This window comes from Glandiceps talaboti, chromosome 7, assembly GCF_964340395.1.
Source record: "Glandiceps talaboti chromosome 7, keGlaTala1.1, whole genome shotgun sequence".
Taxonomy (NCBI): domain Eukaryota; kingdom Metazoa; phylum Hemichordata; class Enteropneusta; family Spengelidae; genus Glandiceps; species Glandiceps talaboti.
The window spans coordinates 12,901,246-12,909,556 of NC_135555.1; positions in this window are offsets into that span (position 1 = coordinate 12,901,246).

Below are 8,311 nucleotides of genomic sequence, written 5' to 3' on the forward strand. Positions count from 1 at the left end.
AGAGTATGGATGTATGATATATCGCTTCGTTTACCTGTAAAAACTGCGACAGATATCATTGGGGTGATGAAAAAATATTTTCACTGTAAAACTTCTCTATTTAGGAAGTTCATAATGGTAAATGCTCATTAAAAAGACATTACAATACACGGACCTTTGTAATTCAAATTGACTCCCTTACTTGAACCCTTACTCGAAGTCTTGTTAATTAGGACACATTTTAATATCTGCTTGTCTCATAGCACCAGTTGTACCCTTAGCATTTTCTTCCAAACAACCCTTATAGAGATCTCACGTCTCTATGACATCTGAAGTTACTGTTGAATTGCAATATCATTTGGATTCGTTGAAAGTGAAACATAGGGAGCCTTTTTAGGGTAATTTCGAAAAACAAAATGGTTTAAGTTTTTGTTCCACTGTAAAATTCTTTTAAAATGACACGCCCAACTTGAAGAAGACTCCATGCAAAGACATTTCAAGTAAACAACCATCGGACAACCATCATATATATATCATTATTTCAATATTTGAACATAACATCGCCCACTTGAATACATAACTCTGGGGTTATAAAATGAATTGATTAATCATTAATGAATTAACCCACAGGAAACGATTTCTGATTTATATTAATGTAATCGCTTATGAATAACACATCAGAAGTCTGTTACATACATAATAATTTGATAGCTAACTGACTTGCCGAAATATAGAAATATCCGATTGACCTCAAACAGCTGTAACACTAGTATAATAGAATATGTCCTGAGACAGCTTGTTACAGTACAATAGGAAAGACGAAGGTCAACCATATTGTCCCGAGACAGCTCGATATAGTACAATGGAAAAGTGAGTGATCTCTGGTAGCATAATTAATTCTTTGTAATTAATTCTATACAAGTTCAAGAGCTGACACAGGACTAAAGTCAAAAGAAGGGTATTGAAACAACTCGATAAAAGAATTCATTCATTAATATCAATAAGTCCACGTCAGAGATATGAGATTTTAATCCTATCAGCAGCAATCTTAGGATAAGAATTGTAATATGTTTTGTATATGTAGAAACGCCTAGTTTCTGTACTATATATATGTTACATTTTAATAGTACTGGGATGGAGAGCAGAGAGGGCAATCTGGAGGGTAGAATGTAAGGGATGAATATATGGTGAGAACTGGTTCTCTCCATGGAGGTAGGAAGTCCTTCAGAATCCCACCTCCATAAAGATCTTATGATCCTATCTGCCTTGTACTTGCCGCTAAGCTGTGAAATAAATCTATCTACAACCATCCTGTTGGTCAATGTGCATCGATTTCTGAGTGAGTACCTCTGAGCTAGCCAAGTGAGTGCGATTCCTTGTAAGAAGTTGTTGGTAACATCATAGTGACAGTACGTCAAAATTTACAAGTCATTAAAATCATTATCCTCATACAACGTTGAAAAGTGAGTTAAATTTAAACTTAAAGACAATTGCAGATATACGGTTAATCCTGCTGTGAAATTGTGTCTCCAATACGCCTGTGGTTACTGTATCTAATGCAATATACATCACCAAAGTATTCAGCATACTAAATGTACACCTTGACACCACTTACTATGAATACGCCATTGTCTAATTAACATAAATCATGCATTTACCCTCTCTATTAATCATCTGATTACCTACACTACAATAAAGTGTGTGCCTCTCTCATATAATATATTGACTTCCACTACTTCCATGACGAATTAGATATGCGGAGGCAGCTCAAGTCGTTTTATGCTAGGGCAAATTTTATTGTTCGTAAATTTAGTCATTGCTCCAAGAAGGTGAAATGCACACTTTTTAGAAGTTTTTTATACAATGTATACTGTTTAAATGTTTGGTGTAACTATAGTACTAGGATGATGCATACTTTAAAAGTGGCATATAATAACACAATGCGATTAGTATTTGACCTAAGAGGTGCAGTCAGCATTAGTAATATCTGTGTATCCAGTGATATTTTGAATTTTTCATCGCTCCACCGAAAGTTGCTGTATACATTTAACAGACGTATTGTTGAGAGCCACAATACTTTAATTCGAATCTGCATAGACTCTGATGCATACTTTCGTTCAAACTTTTGGCGAAAGTATAGGATTGTCATGTATACTACAAGATAGTTGCTAGTTTAACATTATTTTATCTGTCTCTTACTTTGTGTCTGTATGTTCTTTATATTTTTATGGGACATCTTGGTGGCCTGAATTAAAGAAATAATAATTATAACTACAAGGAGGTGTAAAGCGTGTACCGGTACATGTGATGCACTACAATTGACTAGTATAAAAACACGTAAATGACTACAATGGAACATGTGATCTGACGTGCTAACAAAGTTCTGTTATTCTGACGACAGGTATTTTGAGAACTGCACTTGCTTTAAAACTAGCATATACTATAAAACGATTTGTGAAGGAACAGCTTACTTTAGTTTCGAATAGTAATATGAGTGTTAGCTTCGCTTTTGTTCACCTAACCAGTATAACTTTATCAAGGATAGTTACATTGTAAATTTGCCGCTAGTATGACATTGGACCGTATATCATGAATGTTTGTCAAATTATGCCAGTCTTTGCCGTAAATGTAAATATTGAAACTGCATTCTATGACTGTCAATGGTGTAGGGCATGGGTAAACCGAAGGAGCTGTGAAGGAAGTCGTTACAGAGACGGAAGGAGTTATGACATTTTAGAGGGATAGCCGAGAGTGTGAGAAACCATCTTCTTGATGTGAGTAGTACTTCTGAATCTGAATGAATTTACTGAAATAAAGTTCTTTGATAAATGACAGAAATGGAACTCTGGGTCGTTTAATATTCAATCGCTTGAAACTATCACATTGACTTTAATAAGGTTAAAGGCAGATGTTATAGAAAAATTATTCCGTTCATATTTAATTCAAAAGGAACTACTTTGTGTCCGAGGTTGGATTGAAATTCCGTCTCCCTGTTCTTTTGAAATGCGTTTTTTCGGAACTTTAGAAACACCACTCAGTACGCCTAGTGATGGTTTCCAGGGTACAAAATAGAAAGTCCATTGACTAGTATTGTTGATGCATTTCAATAAACCAGTCCTAAAGCATTGACTAGCTTATACGTCTTCTGCAATATGTAAATAGCGACATCCCACTCTGAATTCGAATAATTTTTCTGATTAATCTGTGCTCAAACTCCCAAGGGAGTGGCAATATATTCTAGAAAGTGCTACAGACTTGTCTTTGGTGTTGATAGTTATTGACCAAATTCAAGTTGTAACTTCAAACGCACACAGTCAATCTCAGAGGTACCAGAATCTCAGGACACGTATTCAGGGGATAAACTCACAAGCACACAGAATATTACTTTTGGTGAAGTAGGTGTATGCTTAAACCGACAATACGAGAGCTTTGAATTCGTTTTCCTTCACTTACGGCTGTTCAAACTAGATAGAAACAATAGTTCCCCGTAGTATTCCTACTACGACGCAGATCAGACACCGTAAATCCAAACGTGTTGCTCTCTTCCGCCCCGCAAGATCTCTCCCCGTGTAAAGTAGCTTATTAGCATACACCCAACATTCACATTTTATTCAAATCTAAAATCTTCATTCCGTAATACAAATATGGTCAGCAAACAACATGTTTACAGCAAACCTCAACTCCCTTCCTCACATAGGAAGTGTTCATGAACTACGGTTAATTTAAATCAGAGATAATCTATTTTGAAAACACTCTTTTCTACTAAGGCTGAATTCATTAAAAGTTGTGATTTATCACTTGTAGTGACACTTGCAAACGTTCACTTAATTACAAGTAATAACATGGTCTAGCTCGTATTACTATCTCATTAATCAATTAGACCTCACACGGTCGGGTAACCTAGATACAATTACTGTGTTTATAATACAGTTATATACTTTGTAACACCAGCAACCGACAGATTCAGTAAGGCTGCAAAACGTGACCAGATGTACATTTTGCAGATGTCTTTGCTATGTTTACACATTGATATATCAAACCAATCCAAAACTTCACTTTTGTATATCATAGTTGTGGCGCAAATATTTTTTTCATTTGAAAGACAATAGCACTAGTCTTAGCTAAATCTAAACGGACTTTACTGACTAGATAGATAAATGTATGGATGGATGGATGGATGGATGGATGGATGTGTTGGATGGATTGGTGTATGTGTGTGTGTGTATGTATGTATGTATGGATGGATGGATGGATGGATAGGCGGGCGGGCGGGCGGACGGACGGACGGACGGACGGACAGACAGACAGACAGACGGACGGACAGACAGACAGACAGACAGACAGACAGACAGACAGACAGACAGACAGACAGACAGACAGACAGACAGACAGACAGACAGACAGACAGACAGACAGACAGACAGACAGACAGACAGACAGACAGACAGACAGACAGACACAGATATAAGACAGACAGACACAGATAGAAGACAGATAGCCAGCCAAATAAATTGAGAAATCGATCAATCAGTAAATGCCGGAGAAATTAATCAGTAACATAATGTTATATTTATTAATGTTTTACTCCAATCTAGCAATACACACGCGATGCAGACACTTAGCATAGGGTTGCCAAGCATTCAAGAGGCGAACAAGACAAAATCGATTGTACATTTGAACCAAATATTGAAAAGCGATCGGTGATGTAAAATTACAGAACATAACGTTTTACCTGAACAATATAAATCAATAAGATACATCAAAAGAAGAATAGAGTTCAATACAAATTAAAGAATGATTATACTGTTAAAAAAATATAGCTCGACAAAACCATGACACTCTCTGGGCAGAACGAAATATCAAAATACTGTAATTTAAAGTGCCGCACAGAATACTGTTGGAATGACGTACCTGTGCAATTTGTTCCGTTGCGGGTGTGTGTACTATTGTGGCATCCACACAAAGTCATGTTTCCTCCACCGAGTCTGTCTTGACACTCGTTTCCACACAAAGTCATGTTTCCTCCATCGAGTCTGTCTTGACACTCGTTTCCACACAAAGTCATGTTTCCTCCATCGAGTCTGTCTTGACACTCCTTTCCACACAAAGTCACGTTGTCTCCACCGAGTCTGTCTTGACACTCCTTTCCACACAAAGTCATGTTTCCTCCATCGAGTCTGTCTTGACACTCCTTTCCACACAAAGTCATGTTTCCTCCATCGAGTCTGTCTTGACACTCTTCGTCACACAAGTTTGAATCAGGACATAAATGAGTCTGTGTTATCATAAAGAATCGAAAAAGAACAGACGTCAGATTACCATTTATAGTTATGAGATATTTGATCACAGAACCTCAAGTTTTACGTTGAAGTGGCAATTTATCAGCTTTTTCTCTCGGGTAGTGTACCATGAGATAAACACAAAACAACGATTTCACTTATCTAATCTATAACTCAATCCACGCCTTCGACGGCATTCAAAAATGGTCTTATGGTGTTGTTATAGCACAGTTGGGATTTTCCGACCGCTTTAGTGTCACTATACTAATTCATGTGATCCAATCATTATACCCAAATGCCAGATTTGAATTCTGTTTCTATCAAATGATGGTTATTAGTACGTGTATGCTTTAGTGAGCAGAGTAGTCTACTGGGTGCACAGTCAGGTACATTTTTCATACGCAGCAAAATTAAAAACGTATACACCCAGCTTATACACTATTCTCTTGAACACTGTAGGAAATAGAAATAAATGCGTAAACGATTGAAGAAAAGAAAAGTTGAGAAAAAAAAAATAATCATGATATTTTTCTTCTCGTGAGTGTTAAACTTACCATGTAGAGTGGAAAGCATAAACTCAGAAATCCCAATATAAAGATCCACGCTGTAGAATTCATGACAATATCTCGCCCCCTATTACATACTCAAATGGACATTCTTCTGGTAAAGCTGAAATGGGGTACGTTTAAACCCTATACGGAATTTCGACTCCTTGTTCTTGGGTAAAATCTTCAACCAACTATACTTTTTGTGTAAGATAACGTGAAGTGACGCAATGATGTTACCTTCTGAAGGTTTAAATCTTGAAACGTTCGAAGAAGAGAAAACGGCGCATATGCATCAAGTTTTATCTCTTTTACACCCTAGTTTTGAATGATAATTACTGTACGCCTGCGCACAGCATCATATCATTCGGTAATATTTAGTCATTATCTTTCCTAATTACAAAATGACAAGAAATCTAGGGGGCCTTGAAAAATAACCAGTAAATTAGAGCTATGCATTCCAATCTCTATGCTCTAGATTTAGGGCAACAAGTAAGTGTTACATAGACATAATTGTATAAGCATCTGGAAAAGCCAGGCACGCATGCCGGAATCCACTTCGCCGACTTCTCTTCAGCTTTTAACTAATGCAGGGACATAGTCGTTCAGATAAATTCCTGTCACATTTTCGTCTTCATAGTCAACTTGTTCTGTTGGTCATTGGTTTTCTCATGAATAGAAAGTATATGTTATTTGCCAAATACCGTTCCATATCTTGCTGCGAGAGGTAATTTTTCCGGTAATAACGGAGAGCCGGAGGCGAGCCGTTATACCGGAAAAATTAACTCGAGCAGCAAGATGTGGAACAGTATTTGGCAAATAACATACTTATACGTCACCTGCGACGATGAATTAATTTTTGAATGTCTAAAAATGCTGTTTCATTTTAAATAAAATCACTTCCGCGTTATACTGTTGAGCGTAGTATCATCCACCACTCCGATAACTGCAATGCGGTTGTTTACGCGTCAGCCTTAACTTTATCATCCAATCAGAGTGCGCGTTTGCTCAGTAGTATGACGTATTGTTTACTATTTGCATATCACTCAGCGATATATTCAAACTTATAACCATCAGCTGAAAATGAGTGCGTCTTTGTTTTGCGTACTGTATTCCATTAAATGTACAAACATGTTCGTGATATGCTTTCTTGTTCAAGTTAGGCAAAAACTGCACCCTCTGTGGTGATAATTTTCATATCCTTCATAAATTTAGGAATTCATGTTTACGATCGCGTGACGACCGCGAGTTCGCCGTCACTGGACTTTCGCCGTTCTGTGTGAAATGTTTGGCTTTTTCCCTGTAACATGAAAAGTACAGCTCAAAGACTTGTTACAATTTATACAACGGTGATATTTTGTTCGGTTGACAACAAATTTGGCATTGGAAATGCTGGTTATAGCTGTATTTCTAGTTGTCTGCTAGATTTGTTTACAAGGGGACGTGCAGTGATCACGTGATACAACAAGCAAAAATACGGCTGTTGGTGAAAAATACGCCTGTGTATCTGCAGGGCTCTCGACCAATCAGAATGCGAGATTGGTGACAGGTGACGTATAACATAGAATATTTGTCAATTGGTAACATGTCGGATCCACCACAGATTCTCCTCAGGGTTGCGTTCTGTCTTCTCTGTTTTACATACACTGATGACTGTAGTGTAGTACCTTAACGACGCGTTACGATTACTACGATGATCTCCACTCATGTATAGGGAAGGTCGTTATTCTCGCACAGAAATGTGTGCCACCCCCGACTATGTTCATATAAACATGATGAGGTGACCACGTCCCCTGTGATTTTAGTTTCAGACTGGAGGGGTGGAGTTCAGCAATTGTCTGAAAGAACTAATAAGCAATTGCAACAATTTGTGATGGATTATGACTGACATATGTCGTTTACCCTTTGCCAAGTGGGGGTAGCACACATTTCTGTGCTGGAATAATGACTTTCTCTATACGTGGGTGGCGATGATCATAGTAATCGTAACGCGTATAGGGACTAGACTATGATGCCTGCAGAAGTCACCATGAAGGAAGACCAAGTTCTGTACAAAGTCCTAGTCATACCACTATACATGACCAGGAAGTGGAAAAAGTAAACCCATTATGATGGTTCAATTCAAGACAAATCAAAGTGGGCGTTTAACACTGGTGTCATTGTGAAGAAGTGTCAGCAAAGTCGTCATTTGTTTAGGAAGTTATCTGTTTTAAGGTTGATAGAATGATCTAATAATATAATAATCCCCATTCCATAAAACATTTATTGAAACTATATTGACCTTTTATCTAACGGTTTTCAGGATTTTAGTGGAAAAAATAAAAATCACTTCAAAAGATTGTTTCAATTTGTTATAATGTAATTGGGATACCAAAGAAACTGTTATGAGGTTTGTAATATAGTACAAGTCCAGAGGAAAGCACACCCTGTGTTACCACTCAGAATTATAACAATCAAACAGAGTCGGGGATGCAACATACAGAACGAACAATGCTTTATCTAAACAAC